The sequence below is a fragment of the Pinus tabuliformis genome, chromosome X (assembly GCF_031772625.1).
Source record: "Pinus tabuliformis cultivar Carrire ecotype Pingquan chromosome X, CPIR1, whole genome shotgun sequence".
Lineage (NCBI taxonomy): Eukaryota > Viridiplantae > Streptophyta > Pinopsida > Pinales > Pinaceae > Pinus > Pinus tabuliformis.
The window spans coordinates 1,585,878,572-1,585,894,148 of NC_142308.1; positions in this window are offsets into that span (position 1 = coordinate 1,585,878,572).

Consider the following 15,577-nt stretch of genomic DNA (forward strand, 5'->3'; position numbering starts at 1 on the left):
CATCAAATCACAATGTGTTGGAAATAGAAGACAAACCAAACTCTTGATACTTACCATTCTAATTCCTGGATGTCTTGCAACTCCCAGTGGATCCCTAGCATATTAAATCTCCACACAAGGCCCTCACTCCACGCAAACAAAATAACTTAATTTTTAGGAATGTAAATGAAAAACTTCAAAAAATAAATTAAATCTACAAAACTATGAGTGCGTCCTAGATCAAGGAGCCCTACCTGATTAGGAGCATTGTAGGCAAGATAAAAGTTTACGTTAGAGTGAAACTAACAACAACAATTTAATATTAAGTCATAAAATTATTACAAACTTCATAACAAGAATGAGAAACAACAATAATTCATTCTAACATAACACCTAAACTATTAAGCTATATAAAAAGATATATATAAGATTAAACATGTTCAACTTAAGCTGAGAGGATATTTCGATCTTATCCCGGTCATTACATCTATGAAACCAATTACTTCAAAAATATATAAAGGAAGCAACCATCCAACCATCATTATATAATTTGAAAAATATATTCTTGAATAAGAATATATTTTGTTACAATGAAATAAAATATATTCGAAGTGGCAAAAATCACCCTGGTTGGACTGGTCGTAGATGTGAATACTAATGTTGGACTTCGATTGTTTATGCATTTTTTTGTCATTATGACTAACGTGTTGTCCTTGATGGAAACCTACTTGATAAATATGTAAACATGATGGTTATGTAGGTGCTGCATGTGAGATAGATAAAGGAATATCAATTCAAAGACAATGGAATGATAAATTTGAAGTTTGGAAAGTACATGTAGGCCCTGTGAATAAAGGTCACATACATATGTGGGTATGGTGAAGAAAAGTTGTGTATAGTTTCCACACCATGGTATTGTCAATATCAAGGGTTTTTACCATGGTATTGGCCCATAGTAATGAGTGCGACAACAACTACTTGATCCCTTCAAAGAATACCATCAACATTACTAAGGGATTGGCCTAATTTATTGGCTAAGGACTAAGTTATATAACGAGATGGAGATCAAAGTGTTAAGTGTGAAATTTTTGTGTTTTCTATGAATGATTTGATCTGAAATAGGTGTGTACCAATGAGTAAGGAAAAGACACCGACCCGAAAAATCTGAAGTATGTTGTCATATGTACTTATTTGATTTTCTTATATCTAACTGTGATAGATATATGGTTTTAATGATATTATGACATGAATATGAGACAGTAAGGGTTGCAAATTATATTTTGTGGTTGCAATGAAAGCATGACTCAGTGATTTTAGATCTATACATTGGTTTTCCTTTGAGAGATCGCATACATACACGAATCTTCTTTTGATTAGTTTCATATATATTCTGCAGTATGGATAGATTTGTACATAGGTGTCAAGTATGAAAAGTGCATACATACACAGAAGTGATTTATAAGAGTTGCATACATCTGCTAGGGTTTTGCAGTATGATCTTATGATAATGGTTGATTTTTCTGTTATGTTTGTTGTTGTTTATTGGTGAAGTCTCTCTTATAATAATCTGTGTTTCATAGTATTGATTGGGATGAATTGATTATGAAATATAATTTGGCTAAGTGATGATGCTACTATGTGATGACATGTATTTGTTTCATAGATTTATGTTGGCTTCAGTATTTGACTGGTGATTGATTCATTGGTACAATGATTCTTATTCAATTATCAATATTTTGAGATTTTTACGTGGGTATTCTTCAAGAGAACTGTGTACATATGCAGGTATGATTAAGAACAATAGCGTATACAATTTGATGCATGCTTGATCAGGGTTTGCAGTGGTAGCAGTTGGTTTTTGTGATGGGTAACAATGTTTTACTTGGTATATTGATGAGTGGATATGCATTGGTATGATTTGTTCTGATCTAGTTTAATCTAGTTGCATTGGTTACATTGGTATATTATATTATTCAGTATTTGATTAGTTTATTTAATAATTGTTGGGAGTGGATCCAGTTTGAAACATTTTGAAAAGTGATCCATAAAGAGTTGATGATAGTTGTCTTTAGAAAGGGGTTTGTATCTCCCTTCTAGTAGGAGTTGGAAAATGAGAAGAAGGTTGTATCGTTATGTAGGTAGGAGCCTGCATACTAGTAAAAGTTTGCACCAGTAAAATATTGTAGGAAGATTATTTTTAATAAAAGAAGAAGACAGAGATGACAACAATAGTGGTTTTCTCTGACATTAAGTTTCCACTTAAAAATCTGGGTGTTCATATGGTTGTGTGTGTTAATGATCTATATTCTTCTTAATTGTTCATAATTACTATTTAAATGATGAATAATCAAATAATAATGCACTGATTAATACTGCACAGTTGATCAGATAAGTTATCTAGATATATGTGGGTTTATGTAGTAATAACCAACAGTCGCGTATAAAAATCAGAGTAAGAAATTGAAATTGAAGTGTGGAAAATATTGATTCACCCCCCGGTATATTTCCTAGCAATTGGTATTAGAGTAGGTCCTTCAAAAGAATCTTCATTGCTTGAAGGAAGATTCGTCTAGATGAGAAATCAACAGGGAATAGCATCTATCAGGCCACCATTATTTAATGGAACGAACTTGGTTTTTTGGAAAGTCAGAACAAGAGCTTATCTATAGTCACTTCGATCTGATGTTTGGGAAATCATTGAATGAGGCTATCAATATCCATCCTCCATTCCCACAAATGAAGCATAAAATAAAAAGTATGATACCAATGCAAATATTGTCAATGCTATGTTGGGAAGCTTCGCAGAATCAGAATTTGTGAAGGTTATGCAGCTGAATACAACAAAGGATATATGGGACAATATCATCCAAAGTTATGAAGGTGACACTACGGTAAAGATTGCCAAACATCAAACATTTAGAATTCAATATGAAACTCTCAAAATGCGTAGTGATGAAAGTATTGCAGGTTTCTTTCTTAGGGTAGATGATATTGTTAATTCAATGAGAAATCTTGGTGATCAAGTAAAAGATTCAATGCTTGTTGAGAAAATTCTAAGATCTCTAACCCCAAAATTCGATTTGAAAGTAAATGCCATTCAATAAATGTACGATCTGAAGAACCTTACTATTAAAAACCTTCATGGGATCTTAACAACTTATGAAATGAGAAAAGGGGGTCCCTCAAATATCATAGAAGCAACCTTCAAAGCTAGTTCTAAAGGAAAAGAAAAGGAGGAGCTTAAGGAATCAAGTTATGTATCATATGAAGAAGAGGTAAACTTCACAAAGAAACTCCAAGAAGGCACTGATAGATTTAGAGGTAAGATTCCTTTCAAATGTCTTTCTTGTGGAAGAGTTGGTCATTATGCTGCTAAATTCCCTTACAAATAAAAACATGAGAAAGGGAGGAATTCTTCAAAAGTAATTATTAGAGGAAGGTTTGAAAACAATAATTTTTTCTGAACACATGAAGATAGTGATGGTCTTTCAAATGGTGAAGAAGGTGAGTCTGATCAAGAATATCAATTAATTATGGAATTTGAAGATAAAGCCATTGATGAGTCTAATGATGTTTTTATGGATGCCCTAGAAGAAAAATGTAATCTCATTGAAGAAATAACTCAACTTAAAATTTGTCTAGAAGAAGCTAAATTAGTAGAAGAGGCACTGAAGAAACAAATTATAGAAAAGGAGAGGCATAATGAAAAGTTAGAACTAGAAATAGTAAGTCTAAGAAAGGAACTTGAGAAAATAAAAGGTATAAACCTTAGATTTTCTAAATGATTTGACACCCTAGAAGAAATCATCAAAGTACAATTCTCTCCTATAATAAAAATAGGACTTGGATGCAATGGAAAATCATCAAATACTGTAAAATCTTCTGAAACAGGTACATTAAGCTATCTCAATGTAGTAAAGTGAAGCAATTCAAAAAATTCCAGCCCTTAGAAAATGAATGAGGGATCAAATTCCTCTCAAGTAAAACATCCATAACACAATCAAAATGGAAATTACACAAACAGGTACTATACACCCATAATCTTCTACTTCAATGGTCAATGCTTCACTTGTCATAATTGTGGTCATAATGTTGCTTAGTTTGTCGCTTATAAAACTATCATGAATAAAGAAGAAAGGAAATAAAAGAATGAGATTGGATTAAAGAAATACTCTTACAATGATTTATCACCTCTCCAAGATGAAATAAATTTGGGCATAGAGAGACTGAATGCAGAAGAAGAATGACCAACTCTTCAAAATGAACAAAAGGAAACAACATCAAAGGTATGGAAAAAAAAAACCATAGAATCTGGAAAATTGTGGTTTAGATTTGTATGTAGGAGATCAAGAAAATATGTGGTACATTGACAGTGGATGCTCAAAGCATATGATAAGTGATAAATATAAGTTTATGACCTTTTTTTGTTGTACAACAACCCCCCATTTCATAAAATTTTACTTTAAAAATCATAATATGAAATGGGACCCTTTTAAACTTAGATGTGTGGATAAATTGGTATTAACTTATCATTAGAAAACCTCATCAAAAGGTCCAATGGAAATGATATATTTTAAAATAAACATTTTGAATAAAAATAAAATAGGCCTTTTAAATAATTATAAAGCTCTTTGTTATTGTGATAAAGCGATCGCAAGATCGCATATCGCAATAATAAGGAAAACATATATAAAAGACCCATTGACTCACTCCGATCCGAAAAGAAAATAACTATCATATATCAGGAAAGAAGAATAGCAAGTATAATAAAAGACCATCCCTTATTTCTTCAATGCGATATCGCTATCGACAATCGGGGGTAGCAACCCAATGCATGTTTAAGACACATTCAAATCCTCCGATGCGATAAGGTGTATCGCCATCGACGATCAGCGATTTTGCAACGGCATAAGTAATATGACTCGAACCCATCCCTGATTGAGATGCATTAAATCAAGGCGCATGTTTCGAAACATATTTAAAAGGTTTGCATGCATTGTATCACCTTTTGGTGATCAAAAGATATTTTGGGCTATTATTAAAGCCTTCCCATTCATGTTACCAATCACCGATTGTGATTTACTTCTGATTATCCACCAAAAAATCTAAGCCACACTTGAATGGATCATTCATCATATAAACGATGTGATGGGTATTTAAAAACTCCTTTACCATGATTGACAGGTTAAATGGCCAATTAACGAAGCAGTTATGCCGAGATTTTCCTTTAGATTGTATCTGCGGCAGTTTTACTATAATATTTTATTATCCACTAGTCGATATAATTCTTTCATATTGGCTCATACTAGCTACTCTCTGTATCATGTTGGTTTCATTCCTTGCATAGAATTCCGCCGAAATAACAAATTTGAAACCAATGGGAAAGAAATCCAAGAAAGCCGTAGCAGCAGTGGCTCCTACAGTAACAGTGTAGCCCACCAATGATCCAGGACCAAGTAAAAAAGGTTTAACTTCAGACACTACGTGTCTCGGCCTTGGAAATACAAGTTGGAAAAGTATCTATAATTTAATTGAAGCAGAGGAGCCTAAGGAAGTATCAAAAGAAGCTACTACAGACTCAACTAATAAATCAGAAGCTTCCCTGAAAGATTTAGTCGATTCATATTTGCACAGGATAGTAGCACGGGAGAAAATTCTTCCATACACTGATGTAGTCAGATGGGTGGTAGAAGAAATTCTAGTTTCAAATAGAACATTTTGCACAGTTGACGGGAGGATTTTTTGGTTCATTTCAGCCTGATGACTTAATAAAGATGTATCACTTGCCCGAACCTGAAAAGAAATACAACAAAGCCTTTCTGGAAAAGTTCGCAGAGGAGAACGAGACTGAATCGGCCCCAATTAAGCAATGGAGACAGAATCCCGCAAAGCACAAACATGAATCATCGGGTAAGTACTCTGTGGATTCATTATCATCTCCTTACTGTTATGCTGGGGCAATGATGTGTAGAATGTGGGGAATGCATGACTCTGCAAAGTTCACTATTGAAATGGTTCCTTTAATGGAAGCGGCGGTTAATAGTTATGTGATGGATTGGGCGAATATATTTTCCAATAAATTATCCACTGCAATTCTTGACTTTAGATCAAATTCACGAAAAACCATCAGGACCATTCCCCCTTTTTATTATAGTGCTTATATTATGGATATTCTTTGCTTTAATTCTGAATATTCTATACTCGGGTGGAGATGGACTTCACAAGACCCTAAGCCAATCCATATTTATCATCAAATTTTATGGAAGGCGCATTATAAAGACCACTTGTACCAAATCTGTATTGGTTTCATGTTACCTATCTATTATGCCATTTTTGATAATCCTGCCCCAAGGATTTCCAAGGAAGCAGGGATTGACTTGACTGTAGTAGGGAACTGGTTTAGGGAAGAAAAGTTCGCATATATAAGGGTTTATGGTAGTCTTGCAAGACCCCATGTCCTTCCTCTGTATGTACCTGATAAGTTGTTAGCTCAAGAGTTTGCCTACCAAATAACAACAACAGAAACATCCAAAACTCTTAGGAATTCTAAAAAACAGGCGTGGCCTACATTTCCTTTGAGATGCGGTGTTTACACCCTACATGATTACAAACATGTGGAGAAGGAGGCAGGAAAAATAAACATGCTCAATCTTGCAACCATCCCTAATAGGCAATATGATCCAAGGAAAGTTTCCTATAATGTGCTTGAACAAGCCAAACTTACAAAGTTTGATCATGAAAAAGATGAATTTGACGACCTGTTTTCTTCAGCAGAATCATTATTTCAGGTAAAAACATTGGCCAAAATGAAATATAAAGATGAAGGGTTGGTAGAATTCAATAGGCTTAGAGAAAAAAGGTTGCAAACTCTACCTCTGGACTTATTAGCTACTACCCCAACAACCTAGTCAAGTGAGCCTGAACAAAAAATTATTGACAAATCGCCTACTATAGAAAAGATTCCCAAGAAAGGAAAGTAGCCAGAATAGGAGACAGAGGAGGAGAAAGAGAAGAAATATGGCAGTGAACGTATTGATATAGATACTCAAATTGACCCCAAACTCCTCAAAGAATGGCAACAATTTGATTCCATTATAAGCAATCCCGAGACTTCACAAGGTTTCAACACACCCCAAGTAACAGTCGGTCAAGAGACAACGACAACTATAGTTCCAATTGAAGGGACCAGCGGCGTACCCACCAACAAAGATGTAGAAATAATTCATAAGGATCCATCCGATCAGATTGTTTTGCAGATAGAAGACATACCACCATTAGATGTCTTTTACAGTCCCAAATACAGGGCTATAGTGAAAAGACAAAGGAAAAGGAGAAGACTTGATCAATCTTCCCTTTTACCAGCACAAACAAAGATGGCTAATGTGGTGTGGAAAGAAGAATTTAATCCTTCTGATGACCTTACAAAACTTTCTCAGTAAGCCGGAGCCTATTCGGCAGCCACTATGGATAAAGCCTCTAAAGTAAGTAATCTACTTAAGGAAAGAGACCAAACAATTGTTTCATTGTAGTCACAGGTGTCCGAAAGACAACAAAAAATAGAATAGCTAGAACAACAACTATCAACACGGCAACAAATAAATAATCAATTAAATGAGAAATTTCTCAAAGAGAAGCAGAGGATAGACCTAAGCGCAGTACAGAAACAAAAGGAATTATCCGAAGCATTGGCCAGGTTGAAGACAATGAATGAACAAATGAGTAAGACGAAAGATGAGCAAATCACTCAATTGTCACACCAAGTAGAAAAGTTCAAAAGTCTTCCTCAACCAGCAGATTTCAGTTCCAAAGCTCTCCAGATCAATAAAGCATTGATTACACAGCTAAAATTGCCATGTCATAATATTTCTCTGGTTGAGCCCCTCTGTGAGATTACTGCATCAATAGTTGACAAATCAGTCGATGCCAGGAAATATTTAGAACAGGCCGATGAGACTTTAAGCAACTTTCTTGCTTGGCAAGACACCAGTGAAGGGAAAGCCATGAATCTGCCTAAAATTCTAGAATCACACAAAGGAATCCTTTTCCTAGAATGGCAGTCACAACTAATGAAAGCAGAAAGAGAAACCTCAAGATGCAAATTATCAACCAGTAATTTAATTGAGTTAATCAATGACACTCTTTATCTGTCTAACTTGATTTCACAGTTCACTCCAGGTAAAATGCCATCAGTCAAAGCATTGGAACAAACATGCAATCAAGAATTGGAGAAGAATGGAAGATTAATCGTCGGCATCCAAAGTTTAACTTGGGATACCATTTTGTTTTTCTTAGTTAAACCATACAGTCAAAGGGCCACACTCAAATGTTTAACTGATGCGATCGGTTACATGATGCCCGAAATCCATGATGCCACATACTCATCCCATCTGCATTCTCGTCTGAGTCACCCTCCAGAATTGCAACCAATGCTTGCTATCTACCAGCTCAAGCCAAAGGAAGATCATCTGAAACAATGAATCATGTTGTCGACTACAAACAGGCCTATTTTGAGGAGATTCTCATGATTTAGCTATACCACCTAATAGCATTTTTATTTCGTAATTAGTTAGCCTAGTTAGTATTTATAGACCCTCTCATTATCTTTAGAGAGGGTCCTCAGTTTTTGTATAAACTCCAATCAGTAAGTCACACTATTGTGCTTATGATATATATTTTTATGAAGACTGGGCCAGTATTCTGAATTTTAACGAAGAAAGCTTTGATGAGATGTGCACTATTGCCTTGTTGTGGAAGTGTTTCTAAGTTAGAAGAAGGAATTTGAATGCAATTGATATTGGGAGTGATCCAAATAACATATGGTACAATTATCTATGCTCTTTCTTCATTCTTTTATGTAGATCGGCATTTATTTAATCTTGCTATCATTGGATATATATATGTGTTTTAACAGCAGTCCTTATGCTTATCACTAATGAATGTTTAAGGAGTTTTTTCCTTTCAATCATATTTATGTCAATGATATATATGAAGAATAGTGTGATAATGTTTTCATGATTACTTTGTTCAACTACTTGAACAAAGTAATTATCATATAAATAAATTTCTTTGTTTACCAATTGAGTCATCTATATGCCTGTTTGTAGATAAAGATCATCAAAAGTTACACTAAAACAGAAATTTCCCGGGATAGATTAGTTGTTTATGATTTTACTTTTTAGATTAAATAATTCGTCCATTATCATTATATATTAGAGAATAAACCATTTATCCATCCTATTTATCAATCATTAGGAAACTGGTCCCATTATTTCCAGACAGAGCCACCACACCAAACGGAAAAGGAGCTGCCTTTAAGGTCCGGACTAGGTGTTTTTCCCCGATGTTGTTGCAGCGATTTTCGAGGCATCAACAGACCTTAAACAAAATAAAGAAAGAAAAGAACATAATGTTTGGAAACAATTCACCTACTGCTATCAAAGGGAAAGGAACTGTATTTCTAAAAGATAAGTTTAAAGCTGGAAATGTTTTGTTTGTTGATGGATTAAAACATAAATTGTTGATTATTAGTCAAATGTGTGACCAAGGGCATGAGGCTTTTTTCAGATCAAAGAATTGTGTGGTAAAGAAACTCGATATAGGTAAGATCATAATAAAGGGGAAAAGAACTCCAAGTAATGTCTGTGCCTTGGAAGGTGACCAAGTGCATTGTTACTTGAGAATATCAAAAGAAAGTTGGCTTTGGCACAAAATATTGGGACATATAATTTTCACTCAATTACACAAGTCAAGAAGAATGGGAGTAGTATGTGACTTGCCTAACATATCTCTGCCAGAAAACAACATATGCAAATCATATCAATTTGGTTAGAAAACTAGAGTTAAATTTAATGCTAAAGAATGTACTTCAACTAAGCCACTTGAACTTATTCATACTGATTTATGTGGTCCTATGAGAAAGATGTCTCCTTGAGGTGAACAAAAATTCATATTATTCATTGATGATTTTACTAGAATGTTGGATTGGATTATTGAAACATAAATGAAGCATTTGATAAATTTAAAGTCTTCAATGCTCTAGTAGAAAATGAGTTAGATTTAAAAATAAAATTTCTTAAATCTGATAGAGGAGGGGAGTTTATATGAAATGATTTTTTTGACTTTCGTGAACAATGTGAATTAAGAGGCAATTTTCTACAGCCAAAAATCCTCAACAAAATGGAGTGGAATAAAGAATGAACAAAATAATCCAAAAAATGGCATGTGACATGCTTGATGAGTCTGGAGTGCCTCATACCTTCTGGGGGAAGTAGCACACACAACCGTGAATATCCTCAACGGAGCTCACATTCGGGTACACAATAATAAAACTCCTTATAAATTATGGTATGGTAAGCCTCCAACTGTTAAATATTTTAGATTTTTTGGAAGAAAATGTTACATAAAGAATATGATGTTAAGCTTGGAAATTTTTAATCTAGAGCTCATGAAGCAATTCTGATTGGATACTCCACTAGAAGCAAAGGATATAAATGCTATGATAAAAGGCTTCAAAATATTTTTGAGTGCATTGATTTTGTAATTGATGAATCATCGACAAGTACCAAAAAGGAAGCACGTGTAGATGATGAAGGTTTTCCTACAATAAGCCAAAAGATTGTTGGAGAGGGAATTAATGAAGCACCAGAAGAAGGAATTGAAAGCACTGAAGAATTGGAAAAAGCTCCTTCAAGGTATGTTAAAAAAAATCATCCAGAATCTAAAATTCTAGGTGAAAAGGAAGGTGGAGTACAAACTAGAAGAACTCTTGTTGGAACTTCTAGTTACCTAGCCTTACTATCCACAATTGAACCTCAAAATGTAAATCAAGCACGCAAAGATGAATGTTGGGTTAAGCCAATGGATCAAGAACTAGATCAAATAGGAAAGAACCATACATAGGAATTAGTTGTAAGACCTCATGATAAAAATGTTATTGGGAAAAAATCGATATTCAAAAACAAACTGAATGAAAATGGAGAGGAAATTAGAAATAAAGCAAGACCCATATGCAAAGGCTATGCTCAACAAGAAGGAATAGACTTTGAAGAAACATTTGCACCTGTAGCCAGACTTGAAGCCATAAGAATGTTCCTTGCATTTTCAAGATTTTATAACGTTAAAGTGTATCAAATGGATGTTAAATCTTGATTTCTAAGTGGGGACTTAGAAGAAGAAGTTTATATTGAACACCCTGAAGGGTTCATTCTAGGGAATGATAAAAATCTTTTTTGCAAACTTAAGAGAACACTATATGGGCTACAACAAGCTCCATGTGCATGGTATTATTGTCTTGATAGGTATCCTCAACAACAAGGTTTCACTAAGGGGTCTGCAGATAGAAATCTATATATAAATATGGATAAATATAAGCTTTTGATAATTGTTGTTTATGTAAATAACCTCATATTTGGAAGCAACGAAGAATCTATGAGTCAAGGATTTGCTTTAGTTATGGATCAAGAATTTGAAATGTATTTACTTGGTGAACTAACATACTTTCTTGATCTTCAAGTTCAATAAGCAAAGAATGGTATCTTTTTCTCACAAACCAATTACCTCAAGCATTTTTTGAAGAAATGTGGAATGGAAGACTGCAAGCCTGTATGAACACCAATGGTAACATGATGTAATCTTAGTTCACATGATTATTCTCCTTTATTAAACCAACCAAAATATAGATCTATGATTGGAAGATTTCTCTACCTTAAAGGCATGAGACCAGATATTATGCATGCAGTTGGGATTGTTGGACGAATTCAAGCAAATCCTAAAGAAACTCATCTCCATCCAGTCAAGAGAATATTCAAGTATATACAAGGAACTCAAGATTTTGGTCTATGGTATCCCAAAGAATCATATTTTTCACTTCATGCTTACACAAACGTAGATTGGGAAGGTAATATTGATGATCAAAAGAGTAATAGTGGAGGATCATTTTATTTAGGACCTCACTTGGTATCGTGGTTCAACAAACAAAAAAGCTCCATTTCTTTATCTACTAATGAGGCAGAATATGTTGCTGCTGCATCTTGTTGTACTAAACTTCTATGGATGATGCAAACATTGCAAGACATTCAAATCACTTGTCCTCAACCTATACCTATTCTGTGTGATAATACTAGTGCCATAAGTATTTCTAAAAACCCTATCATGCACTCAAAAACCAAGCATATTCCAATCAAATATCACTTTCTAAGAGAGAAGGTGTTTGATTAAAAGGTCAAACTAGAATATGTTCTTTCAAAGGAACAAGTTGTAGATATATTTACAAATCCACTTCCACGTGATTCGTTTGAATATATCAAACAGAAACTAGGAAGAGCATATGAACCTTTTTGATTTGCTTATATCTAATTATGATATATTTTTGGTGTTAATGATATTTTGACATGAATATGAGACATAAAGGGTTGAAAAGTTTATTCTATGGATGCAGCAAAATCATGACTCAGTGATTTCAGATCTCAATGTTGGTTTTCCTCTGAGAGATCATGTACATATGTTGATCTTCTAATGATTATTCACGTATATATTTCGCAATATGGAAAAATTTGTACAGAGGTGTCAAGTGTGAAAAGTACGTACATATGTGGAAGTGTTTTATAAGAGTTGCATAAATCTACTAGCATTTTGAAATATAAGCTTATGATAATGGTTGATCTATTCTCTTATGTTTACTATTGTCTATCTGTTGTCACTCACTGCAAAATTTGTTTTCAGTTGTCAAAAGGGTGCAAAATAATAGAAACGTTTTCGGCCATCTCTTAAACTGTTGAATCACTCAAAGCTAAATTGGACCCTCTCCATTGGATAGGGCTCGCAATAAGATTTCCAACAGTATGTGGAGGCCCAAAAAAGGACTTCTGGATCAGAAGATATGGAATGTTAAAGATGGGGGTTTTGTTGCCTTTGAAATAAGGGAGAAGATCATATTAGAGGTCTGGGAGCATATCGCAAATCGCAATCAGATTTTTCTAAAGAAGCAGTAGGGGAGGGTAGAGAAATCTAGCAATCACTGATAACTAATATCGAAGACCGGAGCTTCCGACGATCTTGCATATCAGCAATCGCAAATGATAGAGGAACAGCAATGGAGAGATCGTCGATATTGTAACTCTCATATCAAAAGGATCAAGAGGCATCGTACATCGGCGATCGGGGGGTCCATGGCACATAGTATATAGGCAATTAGTGATCAAGAATATCGGTGGGGTGAATCGGTGATTGACGATTGCAACAACACAAATATATCACGAATCACAAATCAGAGGATCATGCAACAGGAAAGATCGGAGGTTCCAATGACATGGCATATCCGCGATCGCAGTAGTGCAAGATTAGCACATTGCAATCAACGTTTAAATAAATGACACCCTTCCAAATTTTCAATTGTGATTAAAAGTGTCAGGATTTAAGCCGATAGTACAAATGATCGGGAAAGGCCAAAAACATTTAGCAAAGTAAATCAATGCAAAACCAGGGGCAGGAAAGCCTTTTTCTCTCTCCTCCAGGGGGCCACTTGTAGAGTATTATTGGATTCGGTAAAGACATGGTGGCACTGACATTAGCATGACGTGGTATAGAGGACACTTGGCATGTAGACCTGTCATTATCAAGGGTCCAAGAGGGCATACTCGGGTGACATGTGTCACCACTCAAGAAGTGCCACGTGGTAGTGAAGATGCCACATCGACAATCGCAAATCGTAGATTGAGGCTTATCGACACTTTGTAACACAATGCAACCATGGTAAATTGCAATAAAGGGGCTCTGATATAAGGTCTAGCCCGCGGTCACATAAAGAGCCAAGGAACCAAGGGCTAAGCACAAAGGATGATTGGTGATCGCAAGTTTCAGGAGGATGCACCAAGGACATTAATAGGAAATTGTTGATTTTCCAACCTCCGATATTTGGCCAAGCACCAGGTCACATCCCCCTAGTCATATGAGAAGAAAGGCAGAAAGGGGCTAAACAAAAGGGGTCCAAATGAGATTGGGACTCGCTGCTTTGTAATGCCTCTTAGTGTAAAATTCCTGATACATCGATGCCCTGATAATATGGTACAAGGCTTTGAAAATGGATGAGTCGGCAAATGAGACATTGAATGAAAGCATGGTGCAACGGTAAATCAGTATGGGGACTCTGGAAGACTTAATGCCTCAGCGTGGAGCTCCACTTAGTCGTAAATATAAAGGACTACCCAGACAAACTCTGCTTCTATATGTGACAAGAAAACGCAGTCGATCGCTACCAACTCCAGAGAGTGGTGAAGCCATACAGTTAATGTGAAAGCAACATGAACCAACTAATCCATTAGAGGGACACATTATGGAAGAGACGTGGCCTGATTAGGGGCTTTCACATGAACCGCATGACGATATTTTCCTCTGTTAGGGTCCTATAATTTATAGGATCTGAAGGTGATTGAGTATCTCACATTTTTCATATTTCTTATTGTTCATAGATTTTAATATTCAATTGATTTCCAAAAAAAGGAGACGAAAGGAAAAGAGGGTATTTAAAAAAAAAAAGGAAAAGAACAAAGGAGAAAAAATGAAAAGAATAGAAAACCCCAAATATTGTTCAATTCATACAGTCTAAGCATGATGGAACAAATTTCAATTTCTATTCATAAGGTAGAAAATAAATATCTACCAAATAGTTTAATATTGGTGAATCAGTAGCTAGGTGGAAATGAAATTAGTTCAACTATTCAATCTGAAGCAATAACAGAGATAAGTGATAGAGTAGGTTAGAAAAAAAAAAGTGAAAAAGGGTTTGCAAGTCTAAATGCACCCTGCAAAATTAAAAAATGTTATATTAGAAACAAATGGTAGGTAGATTGAAATAATAATAAAGGGGAAAACTACATGAAAAAATTCCTTCTAAATGTTTTATTCCATATTTAATGTGTTTTTCCTAATGTGAAAAAAAATAAATAAATAAAGGATAGGGGTCTAATAATATACTCCTAACATTATTTCATACTTCGCCCCCCATTTCATTTATTTTTCCAATTCCCACCACCCACGTGCCCACCATATCAGTGATTACCCACCTTGCACCTTCCATCAAATCCCCACCCTCAATGATCAATCCAACGGCCCATAACAGTTTTCAGCCCCCCCTCACCCTCTGAACATTAATTACGAGGGGGAGATCTAAAATCAGTGGTTTCTCTCCACTTACGTGTCATGCTATCATAATTTCACACCGCCGCCTACTAATTTCGCTTACCACTCCACATACCCTCCAAAAAGTGGTTTCTGCTCTCAAACAAACCACCCATCTGTCATGACTGTTCACCACTCCCGCCACTCCACAAACCACTCCGTCCCATCCACCTATCACCTCCATTCCCACGCTATACCCATTTAACATTTAATTCATTAAAACGTTAGCCAACGGACCCATGCAACTTCATGCCACATCAATGGGAACTCTGTGAAAATCACAAATGCATCATCTCTCACCCATTTAGAGAGTTTTGATATGTCTTCTTTGCGTAGCAGGTGAAGTGAAAACTTGCTAAGACATACATTGAGAAGTAGTTGACACAGTGAATTATCAACACAGCAGCAGAAAGCTACAATTGTA